The sequence below is a fragment of the Symphalangus syndactylus genome, chromosome 10 (genome assembly GCF_028878055.3).
Source record: "Symphalangus syndactylus isolate Jambi chromosome 10, NHGRI_mSymSyn1-v2.1_pri, whole genome shotgun sequence".
Taxonomy (NCBI): Eukaryota; Metazoa; Chordata; class Mammalia; order Primates; family Hylobatidae; genus Symphalangus; species Symphalangus syndactylus.
Window position 1 is genome coordinate 59,034,335 of NC_072432.2, and position 20,617 is coordinate 59,054,951.

The 20,617-nt window shown below is 38.8% G+C and overlaps 1 protein-coding gene across 4 annotated transcripts in view; it reads right to left on the reverse strand.

Moving 5' to 3' along the window:
• The window catches only part of LOC134731522 (uncharacterized), a 357,298-nt gene that overhangs the window by 185,384 nt on the left and 151,297 nt on the right, over positions 1-20,617 (reverse strand). The window contains exon 5 of one of the 4 annotated variants that reach the window (XR_010113848.1): positions 8,778-9,206. The exons of the other annotated variants lie outside the window; for them this stretch is intronic. The gene's annotated coding sequence lies outside the window, so the exon portion shown is untranslated. Of the gene's footprint in view, positions 1-8,777; positions 9,207-20,617 lie in introns of those variants that run through there. 4 annotated transcript variants of the gene reach the window in all.

Consider the following 20,617-nt stretch of genomic DNA (forward strand, 5'->3'; position numbering starts at 1 on the left):
AACTGTAAAACTACTCGAAGAAAACTATGAGAAAAGCTTCATGACATTAGTCTGGGCAACAATTTTTTGGATCAAAAAGCAAAAGCAAAATAAACAGGTGAGACTACATCAAACTAAAAAGTTTTGGCACAGCAAAAGAAACAGTTGACAAAATGAAAAGGCAGCCCACAGAATTGGAGAAGATATTTGCAAACCATATATTTGGTAAAGGGTTAATATCAAAAATATACAAGGAACTCATACAACTCAATAGCAAAACAAAAAAAGCAAATAATCCAATTTTTTAATGAGCAAAAGACCTGAATAGACATCTCTCCAAAGAAGACATACAAATGGCCAAAAAGCACATTAAAAAATGTTCAACATCACTAATTATCAGGAAAATGCAAATCAAAATCACAATGGATTACCACTTCACACCTGCTAGGATAACTGATCAAAAAGTCAAAAGATAACAAGTGTTGGTAAGGATGTGGATAAAAGGAAACCTTATACCTTGTTGGTTGGACTAAAAGTTGGTACAGGCTTTATGAAAAGTATTTTGGATATTACAAAAAAAATAAAAAAAAGAACTACCACATGATCTAGTAATCTCACTTCTGGTTATTTATCCAAAAGAGAAGCAATCAGGATCTCACAAAGATATTAACACACCTATGTTTATTGTAGCACCATGTACAATAGCTAAGATTTAGAAACAACCCTGTTATAGAATACTAGTCAACTATAAAAAAAACAGGAGGAAATTCTGTAATATGTGACAGCATGGATGAATCTTGAGGACATTATGCTAAGTGAAATAAGCCAGTCATAGACCAATACTGAATGATTGCACTGATATGAGATATGCAAAATAGTCAAATTCATAAAATCAAAGAGCAGAATGGTAGTTTCCAGGGGCCAGGAGGAGGTGGAAATCAAAAGTTACTAATCAACAGAGTTAGTCAAGCAAGATGAATAAGCTCTAGAGATCTGCCGTAACATATTGCACCCATAGTCAACAATAATGTATTAGACATTTAAAAATTTGTTAAGAGGGTAGAGCCCAAATTAAGTATTCTAACCACAACAAAATAAAATAAAATAGAAAGGAATCAAGTACTGGTATACACAACAACACGGATATGTCTCAAAAGTATTAAGCTAAGTGAAAAAGAAGGCAGGCACAAAGACTCCATACTGTATAATTCCATTCATATGAATTTCTAGAAAAAGCAAATCTACAATGACATAAAGCATATAGGTGGTTGCAAGGGGCAGGATGTGGGGAGAGGTCACTGACTGCAAAGAAACACAGAGTGTTAAAACTAAGGGTGGTAAAACTAGCCTATATCATGATTGTGTGGAGGTTACATAACTTTACACATTTATCAAAACTCGTTAAATTGTACATATTGAATTGGCACATTTTAATGTGTATAAATGAAACCCCAATTAAAAAAGGCAGATATAAAAAGGAAAGGGAGAATTCACATTTTTTAAATGCAACAAAAATTAATAACAAGCTAAAATAAATTAAATTAAATATCGAAGACCAAAATGTGGTAACATGTGAAGACTTAGATTCAATAGTTGAATCAGGCCATCTAGCAAAGATCTAGCTCTATTTCTTGTTAAACAGTAATAGAAAAAAGGAAATCAAAGGGTATAGAATGAGTTTTCTATTCCCCTTCCTTAATCGGAGCCAAAATTTTGGTAGGTATGTTCACCAGGGCTGGGATTGAGGCAGGGTGTGGTGAAGCCAGGCCAGGGATTCTCTTTCATGGTTATAGTGACAGGGATAAAGTCAGAATTAAACTTTTGAACAAGAATTCATCGGTTTTATATACTGCATTGAACCAGGGTCTGGGACAGACAGGTCTTGGCCATGAACTTCCACCAGCATTTTACAGAGACTCATCAGGGATGGGGAAGATATGACACCCCAGCTGGGGATTTCCTGGCATGTTTAGTTAGGAACTTCACCAGTGTAGCATATTATCTGGGGCCAGAGCTAAGGGGGAATCCCATGTGGTTGAGGCCCATAGTGTGTGTCAGGGCTTGCATGTTTCCAGACTGGTTACATACAGGAGATTAAGCAAATAAGTAAATATATTATGATGGAGAAGAGCCAGATTTCTCACTGTTGGAGAAAGAATTTATAAATATGAAAAGAGAGAAGGCTAAATATGTTAGATAGGAACTGGAAGTATCAGTTTAAACTCAAGTTGTTTTTTTTTTTTAAAAAAAACAGACGTACGATAGACATACATAGATGACAGATAGATGTTTGTATGCATGCATGTATGTATGTGATATAAATATACATATATTTCCTGGGTTGATTTTCTGAGAGAGCCTAGAAGTAATAATGCACCATAACAATGAACACACCCAGTGCACAGATCGTGGTTTGTGAATGCCGCTCCCCAATAAAAAGAACTAGGGCTCCTTAAAGAACTGGTTGATTCAAGGCTTAGGCAGAAAAAGTCTAAGATGATCCTGGAACATCTCGGCTTCTCAGAAAATAAAGAAGTGCTAGAAAGAGGAAGAGGACATGTCAAGAAGACATAGGAGTATCGTTGAAGAAACTTCCACTGGTCAAACACGAGACAATTAGAGCATCAAAATAAATAATAATCGTAAAATATAAGTCAGTGAATAAAATCAATATCCTTGAGCTCATATTGATATAAATAGATAATTATTAAGTAAATAAATGGGAGAGATAGGAAAGGCCTTCCTTACAGTCAATTATCAACAATTAAATGTAGAAGGAACAACAGTATAAGAAAAAAGCTATCTGGCAACTACGAAAAAAATTGTATCAGAAAAGCATCATCAATAGATGTTAATACTAACAGGTGACAGTCTAATGAGAAATAAAATACTTATATAGTTTCAAAACTCTCCTCATAAATACTTAATAATTATTTTTTAACAAGTATGAAATACTTGAACAGTGGAGAAGCCTGGCAGACAACACTTTAATCAAGTGATCAAAGTGTAGCTACCAAACAGGGGAAAATTGTCAGAGGGTACCTATTGTTACACACAGAAAATGATACAACATTATTTCTGTTGCATTCCTGCCAAATATGCAAAACCTAAATTTAGTTATATGAAAACCTCAGACCTCCCCAACTGAGGGACATTCTACAAAGCCACTGGCTCATACTCTTCAAAATTATCAAAATCATGAAAGACAAGACTGAGAAATTTTCCAGACTGAAGGATATTTAAGAGACATGACATTTAATACAGCAAATGATTCTCTGTCGAATCCTGGATTTTTTTTTTTTTTGAGACGGAGTCTCGCTCTGTCTCCCAGGCTGGAGTGCAGTGGCGCGATCTTGGCTCACTGCAAGCTCCGCCTCCTGGGTTCACGCCATTCTCCTGCCTCAGCCTCTCCTAGTAGCTGGGACTACAGGCGCCCGCCACCACGCCCGGCTAATTTTTTTGTATTTTTAGTAGAGACGGGGTTTCACCGTGGTCTCGATCTGCTGACCTCGTGATCCGCCCGCCTCAGCCTCCCAAAGTGCTGGGATTACAAGCGTGAGCCACTGATCTTTTAAAGATATAATTGGAATAAAAGGTGAAATTTGAATGGGGACTGTGGATTACATGGTGGATCTATCAATGCTAATACCCAGATTTTGATGGTTGTACTGTTGTTATATAAGAAAATGCCCTTGTTTTAAGGAAATACACACTGAAATATCAAGCTTCAATATCTGCAATGATTTCAAATGATTAAAAAATAAATAAGAAGTATATTTATATAATAGAGAAAGAATGAAGCAAATATGATAAAATATTAATATTGGAGAAGCTGGGTAAAGAGTGTGTGGGGATTAGTTGTTTTATTCTTGTAACTTTTCTATAAGTATAAAATAATTCTCAAATACAATATTTTTAAAAGTGCAGTTTGTGTTGAATGTATTGGAAAATGTTTTCTAAAAGCTTACTAGCCAAACAAATGAAAAGACAATAAAAAAGAATAGAAGTCTCATATAAAATTACCATGGTTACTAGAATGGTTTTATTCTTCAAATTTTTTTGGCATCAGAAACGCATATTCACGTGTGCAAAACTGAAGGATGCAAATTACTACAGAGCATAAAGTGAGGAACACTGAGCTAAAAACTAGGAGTCCCAAGGCTTAAATCTCAGATCTCCAGTAGAATGGCCTCAGGACTGTCATTTAACTTTCCTGAGCCTCAAGATAACTTAGCTATTGAGTTATTAAATCATTAAGTGCCTTTAATTTATAAAACTCTAGGATTCATATTTTCCCAAATAATAGTTTAAATCAAATTACCATTACCTTAAATATTGACTAAGTATTTAGCTATTACAAATCAATAATCAAAGCCTGTTGGGATTTGATGATTTTAGGATGACCATAAAGTTTATTTGACAACGTGGCAAAAAATCTAAAACTACTTCCATATGTAAATGTATATATTTGGTTGTTTTAGAATAATAATTCTGTCTCATTTCACAACACAAGGTGGGAGAATCATGCCCTCAGTTGAATTCCAACGATTTCCTGAATCAGGTCTCTGAAGAAGTGATTAACAAACTGGTCACATTTTTCTTCTTAACCCTTTGATGTACCCTGTGCTCACTTAGCATAGCTGATTAGGAGATCATACTAACAAGCTCATGGAATCATCATTCAAATGACAGTAAACTCCCACCTTTGCCAACCATCTGACATATGCTTGTCATTGGTAACAAGGTCAATTGAATGATTGTATGTGGATATATCACTGCAAATTCATCACCAATAGGAAAATAATTCACAAAGCACATCCAATTCACAATGGGCTAGCAACACCATTTTGCTGTACGAACATAGGATATCAAATTAGGTTTCTGGTGCTCTCAGCGTATGCTATTAATCTCAAAATCTTCCTCTTAGATTTGAGACTCTGCTAAAATTTTACATCCCTACAAGCATCACTGTGCCCTTCAGTGATTAATACCTCCTTACTTTTGTGACTCTTTTGAGAAAAATTGGGAAGCAGAAAACCTAAAACATATATATTTCTAGTTCTGCAAAATTTGTACACCTAGAAGAAGGCACTCACCTTTTCAATTGTCCCTAAGTGATTGAAACCACAGTACAATACACACAAAGATGCTGATGTGAAATGAATACCACTCTAATGGATCATGATAGTAATATTTTCATCAGGTTTTTATAAATACAGTAATTTACACAAAGCTAAATTTTTAAATAAGATGTTGATGTATTCAAATATATATTTTAATACTTATTAGCCCAGGGAATAATGAAGAAACAAACATTTGGTACGACATTCACTCTGAAGCTTCAAATAGTGATGTCTTGTAATTGCTCTCTTCTAAATGTGACCTCTCATGTGAGATAACATCAGGAATCAGAAGATAATATATTTACAACAAAGCAGTTTCATAATACCCTAAATAGTATGGCAATGGGAGATCTAAAGCACAAACCTTTACACAGAAGAAATGCACTTCTAAAAGAAGTAAGGCTCTGGAAACAGGTAGAACCCTCAGATGAACAGAGGATGGCTCTGCAATTGGTTATGTGAGATATAGTTCAAGTGTGTTTTAGCTCCCACTCCCACTATGCCAGAAAAAAAGCAAAGAGATGAGTATATAAGAAAGACCTTATTCTGCCTGAATATTACATTAACCTATGAGCACTACTGCTCCCTTGGTCAGCTTTTTCAGAGCCTGCTGGCACTGCAGCACTGCTGACCTGGTAGGTCTGATTATGAATGATCAATGTGTCTATTTGCAATAAAACTCTCAGCACGGATCTGGACCCTCAGTCCTTATTCACTCATGCAGATAATAACAGCAGTTCAAGGCACTTGCCCATAACTCCAAGCTTCATTAAACAAAGGGAATGTCACCAAAAGTCCCTTTAACTGTCTTTATGCTGCTAGACAGGGAAAAATTGGAAATTCTGAGGAAGTGGAATTTACAGTGTTAATAAAATAAGGTTTTGTATATCCTCATGCCCTATTTTGCACATCTTTCTTGAGCTTCTTGTGTTAAAATTCACCACTTCAGTGGTGAGCAGAGTGAGAAATGGGAACAAAGGATATTGTATGCCTGAGGTCAGATTCTGCTTCAGATAAAATATTTCAATGGAATTTTTCAAGTCTGTGACAGGGAATGGGGTGTTGCCACTCCTTCTCATTCTTTATAGACACAACTAGTGTCAGGCTGGTGTCTCAAAGGGCTGGAGGTTGGAAAGAATAGTGGGGGAGGCACCAGAAGAGTTCTGTGCAACCTTGAAAAGAGGGTCTCTCTGTGGTGCATCGAGGCATGAAGTCTGCCTACTCTCCAGTCTTTAAAGGGTGTGAAGACTTGGTTACTCATTTTCTCAGGCAAAACATGTTAACAAGTTGCTGGTGTTTGAGGAAAATGTGAGTTGCCAAAGATCTAATGAAGGATAGTCCTCTTAAAACACAGTGCCCCATGCACCACCTCCTCAGAGTCTTCACATAGAATTAGCACTCCACTCCACATCCCTGGCATCACTCCTATATTAACCTACAATGTATAAGTTTTCCTAGCTAATTAGAACAACCATTCACTTTCTTTTATAATCCTCTTCCTTAAAATTAGACGTTAAGGAAATCCTTAATTTTTTTGCCTGAATAACCCTGCTACCACTTAAAACTCATAGGGAAATAGAGTTTCAAATGATAAAATAATTCAAGTCAAAGCTTGGGTTTCTTGAAGATAACTAGGTAGTCATTTCTGAGTAATAATTGGTATTTGCACCTCAACAATTGGTAGTGCCTTGGGCAATACCAACTCAAGAAAAATAAGAACAATGGACAAATGAGAAATTCCCCTACACAATGAATAAACACACAAAATTTAGATAAATTACCCCTGGAATAAAGCACTTTTCTACAGAGAAATATGTTTTTCCTGCTTTAATCTATAAAGATAAGGTCCAAGATACACACATATAACCACATGAAACCTGACAGACCAGTGGTTTTGTGGTAATTCACCACTAAATGCTAAGAAAATGGGCTCCCAGTTTTTCTTGCCCACTCAGAAATTGTTTAGTGGGCAAATTGCATACAGTAATGGTCCGCAAAGCATCTCTATTTACAACAAATAGCTTTTCCTCTGATCCTCTCTCAAACCTTAAAACTCTATGCATCCATCTGTTCATGCAATGCCCAACACTTGTTTATGCCCCCCCAGTCACCCTGCAACAATGTTGTATAGGAAAGGAGATGTGGAAAAGATTCAAAAGAGTGTGTGGGACTAGGATGGGATATCACTGGTAATTAAATAAAACAGACAGAAACATTATTTCTAAGATACCCTCCTGGAAAATGTCATGCAAAGAATAAACGTAGATTTGGTCTGTCTTTGTCTAAAGGTCAGAAACAGAATTAGTGATAGAAGTTGTAAGGTAGTAGATTTTGTCTCACCATAAAAAAAAGAACTTTGTAATCATAAAAAGTGCCAAACTGTGGCTTCCTCAGGAGGTAAATGTGCTTTATGACTATGAGGGATGCTTTAGGAGAAGACATTACTGAAATAAGTGGGAGATTATTCTTGGATCATTTGAAAAAACATTTCTAACTTTAAGAATTCTATAATTCTAGGATAAGATGGGAGCTAAGACACTTTGCAAAGTGCACAAATAAGACTTAATTAGCATATATTTATTTCTCTATTGTCATCTTCAAGGGAGGCCTGAGTCCTGTTTGGCAATTTCACTAGGATATAAGTCTCTCTTCTACACTGTGCGTTGACATGAGCTATAGTTTTGTTTAAAGAAACTTCTTTAAAAATTAAGAAATGACAGTGTGCTATTCTGCAAAGTAATTCCATTCGTGGAAACTCTGTGGCATTAAGATGGTTAGGTTTAAAATTAAGGGTTTCTTGCCTATTTGGAACAGGTTAGTCATCTCAGTTCAGTTTGAAAAAGCAGCCCATTGTTCCCATTTTAAAGCTCAGGGATAAGATATTAATAATATAGCCTCTTCCCTCCCACACCTCTGCTAAGGCCCAAGAAGCTTCTGCTCAATGCTATCCATTCAAAGTGAAAGACTGGCTGAGCTATTCAAAGCTCCCTCTCCAACTCTTAGGGCTTTGTGCTATTGTTCAGCTGTATAATACTTTGGTGGATTCTGTGGTTCAATCTGTTCAGATATACCTCCCACCAGCTGGACTACCATCTCCTTTCCATTATTTTTAATCTAGGTAGTTCAGGGTTTGTTCTGTTTTACTTTGGACTTTGTATTCTATCTTTGCTTTCCCACTATTGGAATTTTCTTCAGTATATTTCTACCAGAATATAAATGCCTATGGATGAAATTGTTCATATATGATATGTAGGAACTACGTATGTCTTAGTCTTTTTGCATTTTTCACAGCACTTGGCATAATGGCTTGAACACAATAGATGTTCAACCAAGGTTTATAAAATTCAGTTAGCTGTTTTTTCTACCCAAGTGTTACCTAGAAAAGTAACATAAGGCCAAAATGATGACATTTACAAAATATCATGTACTAAAAAAGTTTGTTATTCTTCATTTCAACAGTGATTGAACAATTTACTACTAACATCTATTAACACATTGAAAGTATCTGATCATCTGTCATTTGAAATCAATAATCTTGGTTTTTCAGAATGTAAGAAGAAAGAAGAAAAAAGCCTGACCAAAAGAGTAAGATTGATTTTTGAGCAACTTCACGATTTTCTTATATTGGCACTCTTTTGGGTCTGCTATATGAGTACTGTAGGGGTTACAGGAGAAATATAGAAGAGCAAGGCCCTTTTCTCTTCCTCAGAGAGTTGTGTAGACATTGGCTACCTCTAGTACTGCAGTCTGGGTCTCTGCAGTGGTGGAATTTGCCCACTGGATAATAGATGATAATGATGTATTGAGGATATTTATTACTACATAATTTTCCACCTTGAGCAGGAAATTTCCACTCTATTCCCTAGGAAACAAAGCATGGAAGGATTACTTCAGCCTCTCCCCCCAGCTACCTCCTTTCATGGGAAGAGTGTCTTATCTAATTGATGAATTTGGGAGAAGTAATTGAGTACATCTGGCTCAGCATCTTCTAGGTCCATCGCTTTAAGGGCCAGCTTGACCGTAGTATGCAAGCTTTTGGGTCTCTTCTCTCATGTGATAGTTTAGCAGGTCTACTCCTACTCCTTCAAGGGGAAGCCGGCAGCTCTAGGAGATAGGAAAGGTTCATATTAAGTGATATATTAGCAGTCCCTCTCTGGACATAAATTTAGAGCGATATTCACTAATTCAAGCTGTTGTGAGTAATAAGGATTTCTATTTGTCTGATCCCTATATCCTATCTCTCAGTTGTTTCAAAATTTGCAAGGAGAAAGAGATGAAAGGAATAGAGAAATTTTCAATTTCTAAGCTCGTATATTAAAGAACTGTAATATGAGCAGTTCTATAAAATTATATCAATTTTTAAGCCAGTATAGAAAATTATTAGGTAACTTAAGTTCATTCAACATTAAAATAATCTGTGTTCTATCTTTATAATATACTCCATTTATTAAAGCAGAAAAATGTGGGCCAGGAACGGTGGCTCACAACTGTAATCCCAGCACTTTGGGAGGCCGAGGTGGACGGATCACCTGAGGTCAGGAGTACAAGACCAGCCGGACCAACATGGCAAAGCCCCATCTCTACTAAAAATACAAAAATTAGCCAGGCGTTGTGGTGGGCGCCTATATTCCCAACTACTCCGGAGGCTGAGGCAGAAGAATAGCTTGAACCCGGGAGGCAGAGGTTGCAGTGAGCTGAGATTGCACCATTGCACTCCAGTCTGGGTGACAGAACAAGACTCTGTCAAAGAAAAAAAAAAAAAACAAAAAACAGAAAAATTTGAACTGTTACTGCTGTTACTGCTAAACTTGGTACTATTTCTTGCAAAGGAAATTTGTATCAGTCAGTATATTAAATGTACCTGTAAATTTGTAACTTGGGGATTTAGACAGCAGAGTAGTTTTACCAGTTTATTTATTTCAGCGTCATAGTAGACATTAATTCTTATGCTATTGGTGACATTATTCCCAGGCACACCACATCTGAAACATAACCATATACTTTCAACTATCATCTTCACCATCATCTCAATACATATCATTGTATGGTTTTCAAAATATTTTCATTTATATTCTTTTATTCAGCTTTTCAACATCCCCATCAATTGGGTGGAATAAGTAGTTTCATCTATGTTTTAATGATGAAAAAGCTCACAAAGAGAGATGATGTGACTTCCTCAAGTTACTCAGCCAGTAGTGATAAAGCTGATTCTAGTGCCCAAGTGTCCAGCTTCCTATTTCTTTTCCTTTCTTCCTCCCTTTCCCTTTCTCCCTTCCCTTCCCTTTTCTTTCTTTCTCTCTTTTCTTTCTTTTTCTCTTTCTTTTTCTCGTCTTTCTTCTCTCTCTCCCTTCCTTCTTTTCTTTCTTTCTTTTTTTCTCTTTCTTTCTCTCTTTCTCTTTCTTTCTTTCTTTCTTTCTTTCTTTCTTTCTTTCTTTCTTTCTTTCTTTCTTTCGTTTCTTTCTTCTCTTCTTCTCTCTCTCTCTCTCTTCCTTCCTTCCTTCCCTCCCACCCAGGCTGCACTGCAGTGGCATGATCTTAGATCACTGCATGCAACCTCTGCCTTCTGGGCTCCAGCCATCCTTCCACCCCAGCCTCTACAGCAGCTGGAACTACAGTCCTATAGGGACATGCCAACATATCCAGAGAAAGGGTTTTGCCATGTTTCCCAGGCTGGTCTCTAACTCCTGAGCTCAGGTGATCCACCTGCCTCAGCCTCCCAAAGTGCTGGGATTACAAGTGTGAGCCACTGTGCCTAGCCCTGCCTCCTATTTCTGCAGAATTTTTATACACTTTTTATGTTCTCATTACGTTATATATTTATAATGGCAGCATTACTCGCATGGACTAAAGGCAGTATTATCTGCAACATATTATAGATATTTCTTTATATCTATCATTTTCTGTCTAATCTAGCAATCATCAGGATAGAGGGGACAAAATATTTTATTGTTCTTTGTTTGGCTTCTAAGAACATACTAATTCAATGTAATTAAAAATATTGATTGAGTATCTAAATAATAATAATAACAGTAATAATAATAACAGGAGGCTCTAAATATGTTAAATAGATGAATAAATAAGTGGGTGAGTGGATGGAATGGTGGATGGATGGATGAATGGATAGGTGGATAAATATATGATAGGCATGAAGATAGAAGAATAAGATGTGACTCCTAAGGAGGACAAATGTGGTAACACACAAATAGCTAGAATACATGTTGATTTGTACTATAATAGAGACAGGTACATTATACCAGGGGAACAGATGACAGAACAATTCATGGTATACCACATTTTAAGATCTCTCTATAAATGTAGTACTATAGACCCATTGTTATGTTCTTTATGTTGTAAAGAAAAGAATTGAGAGTAATGAAGCATGCATGGCTCATTGTAAGAATTTTTAAAAGAAATCACTTTAGAATACATGGAAATCAACGAAGAATCTAGGAATTTAAAACCCTAAAGAACTTACATAAAAAACCCAGCCCTACACATTTTATTAGAGCAGGGACACCCAGATGGGATGGAGGGAGGAGGGGAGATGCCATATACATGTATATTTAGTAGTTAAAGAAAGCATTGAGCCACGGCATTAACCAGACACATTTCTAACCTTGACACAAGTTGCTGATAAAATGGCCCTTAGGATAAACAGCACAATTGGCCTTATTTTGACCTGAGTCAGCAGGAGCTTTTAGCAGTGGGGTATTTGGAGTTCTGTCATGTAAATGCCCTCTTGAACAAGAACAGAACACATTGTTCAGGTTGCTTAAACCGAGCTGGCAGTCAGTAACTGACACAAGGGAACTTGAGTAGAGACAAAACAGAAAGAGGATCTCTTTCAGGAGGAGTGGTGGGTGTTTAGGAAATTTAACAGAGCGAAAGGAAACTATTCTGGGAAAGATAATGTATGAATCCAAAATACTTTGGCACTTTAATCAAATATGCTGCTTAAGGAAAAAGCATAGTCTGCACCCCAACACCTGCTGGACCTAATGGACTCTGAAATGTTGTTTCAGAATTAATCAAGTCATTTAAAATCATAGCTGCAGTCTCCATTCACTACTCCTGTGCGTAAATGTGCTGATCCCGATACTAATCCATGTCGGGTGACTTGAACAGTATATCACCATAATTGCCATTTTAGGGCTGCAAATTGGAGCTAAAATAACCAGATGCAAAAGAGATGGCCGTATCATACTCTCAAGATGGATCTTCAAAGTTCAAGGAGAGTTCAAGCATGGAAGAGGCAATAGAAAGGGGTCAAGTGTAAGGGGATTTTTCATGTTCGAGAGGAATTAACTTTACAAATATATTGTTTCTGAGGTGGTAATTGTCCCATCTTACAGTTATTCATACCTCATTTACTCATTGCATTCTTCTCAAGCATTTAATGAAATGAATTTGATTTTGACAAAATATTCTATTTCAAAATTGCCATTAATTTTCAAGATTTTTTATTCTCCTCTAAATTATCTGTTTAAAAGGGATAGAGACTGGATTCAGGAAATCCAATATTTCCCTAGGTAATCTTCTGGCAAGAATTCATGCTAGTTTCAGATATTTCCTTCCTAGCTCACTAAATTAGATCATTGAATTAAAAAACGTCACCAACATTCCAAACATCTCAAACTCAAAAGGCCAAGACAGAATTCTGTTCCATATGAGTAAGACTAAGGCAGTTCTCTAAGCTCATCTGTCACAGTTCCTTACTTAGGTGACCATAAAAGTATGTAAATGAAAGTCTACTGCATACTTACTTGTTTGTATAAAATTAAGACAGATTTGGAAAATTGGAAGCAAGAGAGTGCCCCTGTAACTACTTCAGTATCAAAGTTGCTAAAATGCCACTATTACTTGCTACTTTGCTTGAGTCACCATTCTCCTAATATTATATAAAATAAGTCACCATATAAAGGAACCACAATATACTACTTTTATTTCAAAATCCAAATTTGTTAACGTAGCACTCAAGGACCTTCACAATCTGCAGCAAACCTACTTATTTAACACTTCTTTCTTCACAAACTCTTGCTTTTCAGTTTCTGCAACAGTAAATGGCTCATCACTTCCTCAAAAAAATAAGGCTTGTTTAAACCTTTGAGAATTAGAAAAATGCTCTTCTCTCCATATGACATATCTCTCTTCCCCATTTCTCTAACTAGTACACTTATTTTCATACTTTAATACCCAGCTGAAATGTCACCACCCTTCTCTGACCAGCAAACCCAATACATGACATTTAGTTTTGTTTTTGCTACATAGTGCACAATGAAAACCTCCATTAAAGAATTTATCACAACATATTATTGCTATTTCTTTTGTGTCAATCACCCTCAATTAGATCATGAACTAATAGAGTAAATAGACTTATGTTTACAATTTCTTTAAGTAATATATTAAATACAGGTAAAAGCAATTTGCAAGAATCATACTGCAATATCAAAATTATTGCTTTTTTACTATTTTTATTTCTGAAAACAAGCAGTATATCACAGCATATTATATATATGTCTTTGTGTCTATCACTTTCCATCTAGTGTAGCAACTATGAGAATAGAGGAAACAAAATATTTAAAAACGTAATTGTCAAAATTTTTCAAAATTTGATGAAAATTATGTATCTTCAAATTTAAGATTTTAAATAAAAGCAGTACAAACACAAATAAAACTATACTAAGGAGCATCTTAATCTGATTGCTCAAACTAGTAATACAGAGAAAATTGAAAAACCAGCCAGTGGGAAAAAAAACATGTTACATACAACAGGGAAACAGATAAGAATAACCTCAAACACCAACAGTCATGCACTTGAAAAGACAATGCAATGACCTCTTTAAAGCAATGAAAGAAAAAAATGATAAAACTAAAATTTTACATCTGGAAAAAAAATCTTCAAAAATGAAGGCAAAGGAAGCATTTTTTTAAGAAAAATCAAACTTTCAATTTTTTGGCATCAGACTTCCATTAAAGAAATGTTAAAAGTAATTATTCTGGCGGAAGGAAAATAAACCCATCTGGAAATTTCAATACACACAAAGAAATTTAAGAGTGCCAAAATGGTAAATGTGTGGTAAAATAACAGATATTTTTGTCATTTTAAAGTTTTTTTAAAAAATATAAGTGATAGTATTTTGAGGTTTATAACATGTAAGAAAAAGTGTGTGCTAACAATAGAACAAAAGATTGGAAGAAGGAAATGGAAGTATGTAATTTACATGAATGTAGATTATAATAAAGTAAACATATACACTAAATGAAATAAGACAGATATTTTGTTAAAAATCCAGAAGTATTGCTAAAGACAAAAATTGTAAAATATTCAAACTAACTCAAATAGAAGCAGAAAAAGAGTAAAGAGAAGAAGAGAAAATATAGGTCAAAAATAAAACAAATAAGAAAATGGTAAACCTAGCCTGAATCATACTAATAATTATATTACATGTAAATTATCTAAAGTTTCCAATAAAAAGCAAACATTTTTTTTTTCTCTCTCTCTTTTTTATTCTTGTTAACAGATTTATTAAGACAAAAATTCACATAACATACAGTCCACTCATTTCAAGTGTACAGCTCGGTGTTTTTTAGTATGTTCATAGGGTTTTACAACCATCGTCAGTCTAATTTTAGAATATTTTTGTTCCCCTTAAAAGAAACCCATATCCATTAGCTGTCATTCTCCATTCTCCCCACTCTGCTCATAGCCTTAGGCAACCACTCATCTATTTTCTGTCTCTATAGATTTGCCTATTCTGGACATTTCATATCAATGGAATCATACAATTTATGGTCTTTTGTGATTGGCTTCTTTCTTTTTTTTTTTTTTTTTTCCTTACTAGAGTGATTTTTATTAATTTTTTTGCATACAAAAACAATAAACATTTTCTAAAAATACATACAAACAAAAAGATGCGTATCAAACATATTAGGAAGGTTGCACATGGGAAGTCGGGGAATAGAAATGGGGGTGGGAGTTAAAATAAATGAGAGAGGGACTTTATATGGATCGGTGATAATAACTCAATCCTCTATTTGACAAAGAAGAGGGAGAAGGAAGAGGAAGAAAAAGAAAGTGGGATAAAGGATCAGAAAGGGAGGAAAATAGAAAAAATTAGAGTATGACTCCAGGGTAGACCTGTTTTGTTGTCATTGAGTTGGTTGGTTGGTTTGTCTGTTGTATTCTTCATGTTTCGCCAAGTTGGCCAGACTGGTCTCGAACTCCTAGCCCGAAGTGATCAACCCGCCTCGCCCCCCAGAGTGCCGGGACCACAGGCGTGAGCCACCACGTCCAGCCCCCACATTGCTTCTGGCCTCCGTGGTAGACCTCCCAGACGGAGCGGCCAGGCAGAGGAGCTCCTCACTTCTACCCAGACACGGGGCGGCCGGGCAGAGGCGCTCCTCACTTCCCAGACGGGGCGGCCAGGCAGAGACGCTCCTCACTTCTTCCCAGACAATAGGTGGCCGGGCAGAGGCGCTCCTCACTTCCCAGACGATGGGTGGTCGGGCAGAGGCGCTCCCCACTTCCCAGACGATGGGTGGCCGGGCAGAGGCGCTCCTCACTTCCCAGACGGGGCGGCCCGGCAGAGGCGCTCCTCACTTCTTCCCGGACGGGGCGGCCCGGCAGAGGCGCTCCTCACTTCTTCCCGGACGGGGCGGCCGGGCAGAGGCGCTCCTCACTTCTTCCCGGGCGGGGCGGCCGGGCAGAGGCGCTCCTCACTTATTCCCGGACGGGGCGGCCGGGCAGAGGCGCTCCTCACTTCTTCCCGGATGGGGCGGCTGGGCAGAGGCGCTCCTCACTTCCCAGATGGGGCGGCCGGGCAGAGGCGCTCCTCACTTCCCAGACGGTGGGTGGCCGGGCAGAGGCGCTCCTCACTTCCCAGACGATGGGTGGCCGGGCAGAGGCGCTCCTCACTTCTTCCCAGATGGGGCGGCCGGGCAGAGGCGCTCCTCACTTCTTCCCGGATGGGGCGCCCGGGCAGAGGCGCTCCTCATTTCTTCCCGGACGGGGCGGCCGGGCAGAGGTGCTCCTCACTTCCCAGACGGGGCGGCCGGGCAGAGGCGCTCCTCACTTCGCAGACGGTGGGTGGCCGGGCAGAGGCGCTCCTCACTTCCCAGACGGTGGGTGGCCGGGCAGAGGCGCTCCTCACTTCCCAGACGGTGGGTGGCCGGGCAGAGGCGCTCCTCACTTCCCAGACGGTGGGTGGCCGGGCAGAGGCGCTCCTCACTTCCCAGACGGTGGGTGGCCGGGCAGAGGCGCTCCTCACTTCCCAGACGGTGGGTGGCCGGGCAGAGGCGCTCCTCACTTCCCAGACGGTGGGTGGCCGGGCAGAGGCGCTCCTCACTTCCCTGACGGTGGGTGGCCGGGCAGAGGCGCTCCTCACTTCCCTGACGGTGGGTGGCCGGGCAGAGGCGCTCCTCACTTCCCAGACGGTGGGTGGCCGGGCAGAGGCGCTCCTCACTTCCCAGACGGTGGGTGGCCGGGCAGAGGCGCTCCTCACTTCCCAGACGGGGCGGCCGGGCAGAGGCGCTCCTCACTTCCCAGACGGGGCGGCCGGGCAGAGGTGCTCCTCACCTCCCAGACGGGGCGGCCGGGCAGAGGCGCTCCCCACCTTCCAGATGGGGCAGCGGCCGGGCAGGGGCTGCAATCCCAGCACCCTGGCAGGCCAAGGCAGGCGGCCGGGGGGTAGAGGCTGCCGCGAGGCCAGACCACGCCACTGCCCTCCAGCCCGGGCAACACCGAGCACTGGGTGAGCGAGACTCCGTCTGTAGTCCCAGTACCTCAGGAGGCTGAGGCGGGCAGAGCACTCGGCGTGAGGAGCTGGTGACCAGCGTGGCCAAGATGGCGAACGCGTGCCTGCATCCAAAGGAGAAAAGGCAGGCAGCGGTGGCGGGCGCGGGGAGTCCCAGGCAGTCCACGGTGTGGGCAGCAGCAAGCCGAGTAGATTGTAGCCTGAGCCAGAGAGGGGAAAGAAAAGAAAAGAAAAGAAAAGAAAAGAAAAGAAAAGAAAAGAAAAGAAAAGAAAAGAAAAGAAAAGAAAAGAAAAGAAAAGAAAAGAAGGAAGAAAGGAAGGAAGGAAGGCGCAAACATTTTTTAACTGAATAAAAAACATGACTAAACCATATATTGTTCACAAGAAATTCACTTAAAATATAAAGCTTCAGATTAAAAATAAAAAGATTTTAAAAATTAGAAAAAATTCATATACTAATCAAAAGGAAACTAAAGTAGCTATATTAATATCAGGAAAAATACACTTCAGAAAAAGGGATATTATGGAATTTAAAATAAATATTTCAAAATGTCAAATGTGACAATTAATTAAGGCAGAGTAATCCTAATTATATATGCCCTAAATAACAGGGATTGAAAACACATAAAGCAAAGCTGAAAAAAACCATAAGGAGACAAATCTACAATTATAGTTGCAGATTTCGACACTTGATTTTAATAAATATATTAAGTAGACACAAAATAATAGAAGTATATAAGCCTTAAACAACACAATCAACCATCTTGACATAATTGACATTGTAAAATACTCAACCCAACAAAGGAAGCCTAAATAAACTTAAAAGTATTACAATTATACAATGTACTCTGACTATAATGTAACTGAATTAGACATTAATGATAACAATCTGAAAATGCCATAATATTTGGAAATTAAACAACACTCTTCTGAATAATCTGTGGATCAAATGAGAAGTTAAAAAGGGAAATTATAAAATATTTGGCATTCACAAAAAATAATGAGATCATGTCATTTGCAGGAACATGAATTGAGCTAATGGCCATTATCCTTAGCAAACTAACACAGAAACAGAAAACCCAATACTGCATGTTCTCACTTACAAGTGGGAGCTAAATGATGAGTACACATGGACACAAAGAGGGGAACAACAGACACGGGGACCTACCCAAGGGTGGAGCATGGGAAGAGGGAGAGGATCAGAAAAAAAATAACTATTGGGTAGTAGGCCTAGTACCTGAGTGATGAAATGATCTGCACACCAAACTCCTGTGACACAAGTTTACCTATATAACAAACATGCACATGGACCCCTGAACCTAGAATAAAAGTTTTTTAAAATGCTCAAATGATCAATTCAAACTTTTTAAAAATAGTAACAATAAAAAATACTTGGCTTTAATAGAAATGTAAACACAGACATCAAAATTTGTGATATGCAACTAAAGCAATGTGTGATATTTTATATATATGGTTTTGTCCACAATCCCTGGCTCATAACCTCCATAGCCCTTGTTACAGTCTTTGTTATAACGGTGCACTTTAGGCCTAAGAAGCAGACCTCAGAAAACAAAATCTCTCTCTCTGACCCTCCCCTGGCCTCCTTTCACCAGCCCAAGGCAAGACACTAATCTTCCCCTGTCTTTCTGATTGTAGGTCATAAGTTTCACATTTCAGAACAAATTCTGCCCAATACCCTGGAGGAAGGAATGCTGCACAGAGAAGCCAAGAAAAATCTGAACATATAAACCTTGCTGGGTTTCCCCACTCAGTGAATTAGCATAAGATGACACCCTTTTTGTCTAATCACATTTCTACATAGTTGTCAATCAAGCCTATCTAAAGAAGTCTCCATAAAAAGGCCCTCGAAGACAGGGTTGGGAGAGCGTCTGGAATGCTGAACACATGGAGGTTCCTGGAAGATGGTGCACCTAGAAAGGGCATGGAAACTCTACGCCCCTTCCCACATCCTTCACCCTGTGCATCTCTTCATCTGTATTGTTTGGAATATCTTTTATAATAAACCAGTAAACTTAAGTTTCCTTGAGTTCTGTGAGCTTCCCTAGCAAAGTAATTTAACCCAAAGTGGAAATGACAATTTGAAGCCGGTTGATCAGAGGTTCCAGGGGCTGAGGGCTTATGACTAATGTTATCTACAGGTAAATAGTGTCAGAATTGAATTGGAGTACATCTAGCTGATGTTCACTGCAGAATTGATTGCTTGCTTGGTGTGCAAGGAAAACAATCTCATAGATTTGCTCACAGAAGTCTTCTTTTTTTTCTTATTTATTTATTTTTTTTTTTTATTATTGTACTTTAGGTTTTAGGGTACATGTGCACAATGTGAAGGTTTGTTACATATGTATCCATGTGCCATGTTGGTTTGCTGCACCCATTAACTCGTCATTTAGCATTAGGTATATCTCCTAATGCTGTCCCTCCCCCCTCCCCCCTCCCCCCATCCCACAACACCAAACACCGCAGAAGTCTTCTGTGCTGAAATCGACAAAACCAAAACTTGGTTATGTTAAAGAATACATAAGGCTGATAGACTGCTAGCTGGACTAAGAAAGAAAAAACGACCCAAATAAACATGATTAGAAATTACAAGGGGACATTACCGTTAGTCCAAACTGCATCATTATGTAAGCTACCTGCTTTTTGCAGACCTTGGCCAAAGTGAAACATTTCATGGGGGTTCGGGCCATGAGAAACAGCCTGCCTAACCACCTGACCACAAGGCAGGCAAAGGCCCAGCTAAAGGCAAAGGCCCAACTAAAGAAACATCCCTATGACATCCTGCTAGGCAAAGGCCCAACTATCATATTCTGCTAGGAGAAAGTGCAAGGAACACCACATTCTGCTGGAACAAGGGCCAGAACCGCCTCATCATGGGAACATTTTTTCAATATCCTGATGGGCAGCAAGCCATACGGCCCAGACTCCTCCCACTCATACCTACAAGTACCCCAGCCTGTAAGCAGTGGTGGCTCTGGCTTTAAGCTGGTCCTCCACTTCTGCAGGTTTCTGCAATATACCTGCGTTGCTGTTTGAGCCACCCTCTCTCTGTATATATCTTTAACCCTTGCCTTCCCTTCAAAACCTAAAAATTACCAAGAACCAGGAGAAAAAAAAAACAACAAAAAAAACCTCAGAGACTGTTATGAACAAGTCAGTGCACACAAGCTAGAAAACCTAAAAGAAATGGATGAATTCCTGGAAACATACAACCTCCCAACATTGAACTAGGAAGAAATTAAAACTCTGAACAGACCAATAACGAGTTTCAAAAATGAATAGTAATAAAAAGCCTACCAACCAGAAAAACCCCTTGACCAGACGGATTCACACCCGAAGACTACCAGACATATAAAGAAGAGCTGGAAACCACTCCCACTGAAATAATTTCCAAAAAAATGGAGGAAGACTTCCTGACTCATTCTTTGAGGCCAGAAACATTCTGATTGCAAAATCTGGCAGAGAGAAAACCAAAAAAGAAAACTTCAGCCAATATCACTGATGAACATAGACACAAAAATCCCCAACAAAATACTAGCAAACAAAATCCAGCAGCACAACAAAAAGTTAATCTACTATGATTAAGTAGGCTTTATTCCTGGGATGCAAGGTTGGTTCAACATATACAAATCAAGAAATGTCATTCATCACTTAAACAGTACTAAAAACAAAAGCTACATGATTATCTCAATGCAGAAAAGGCTTCTGATAAAATTCAACATCTCTAAACATAAAAACCCTCAA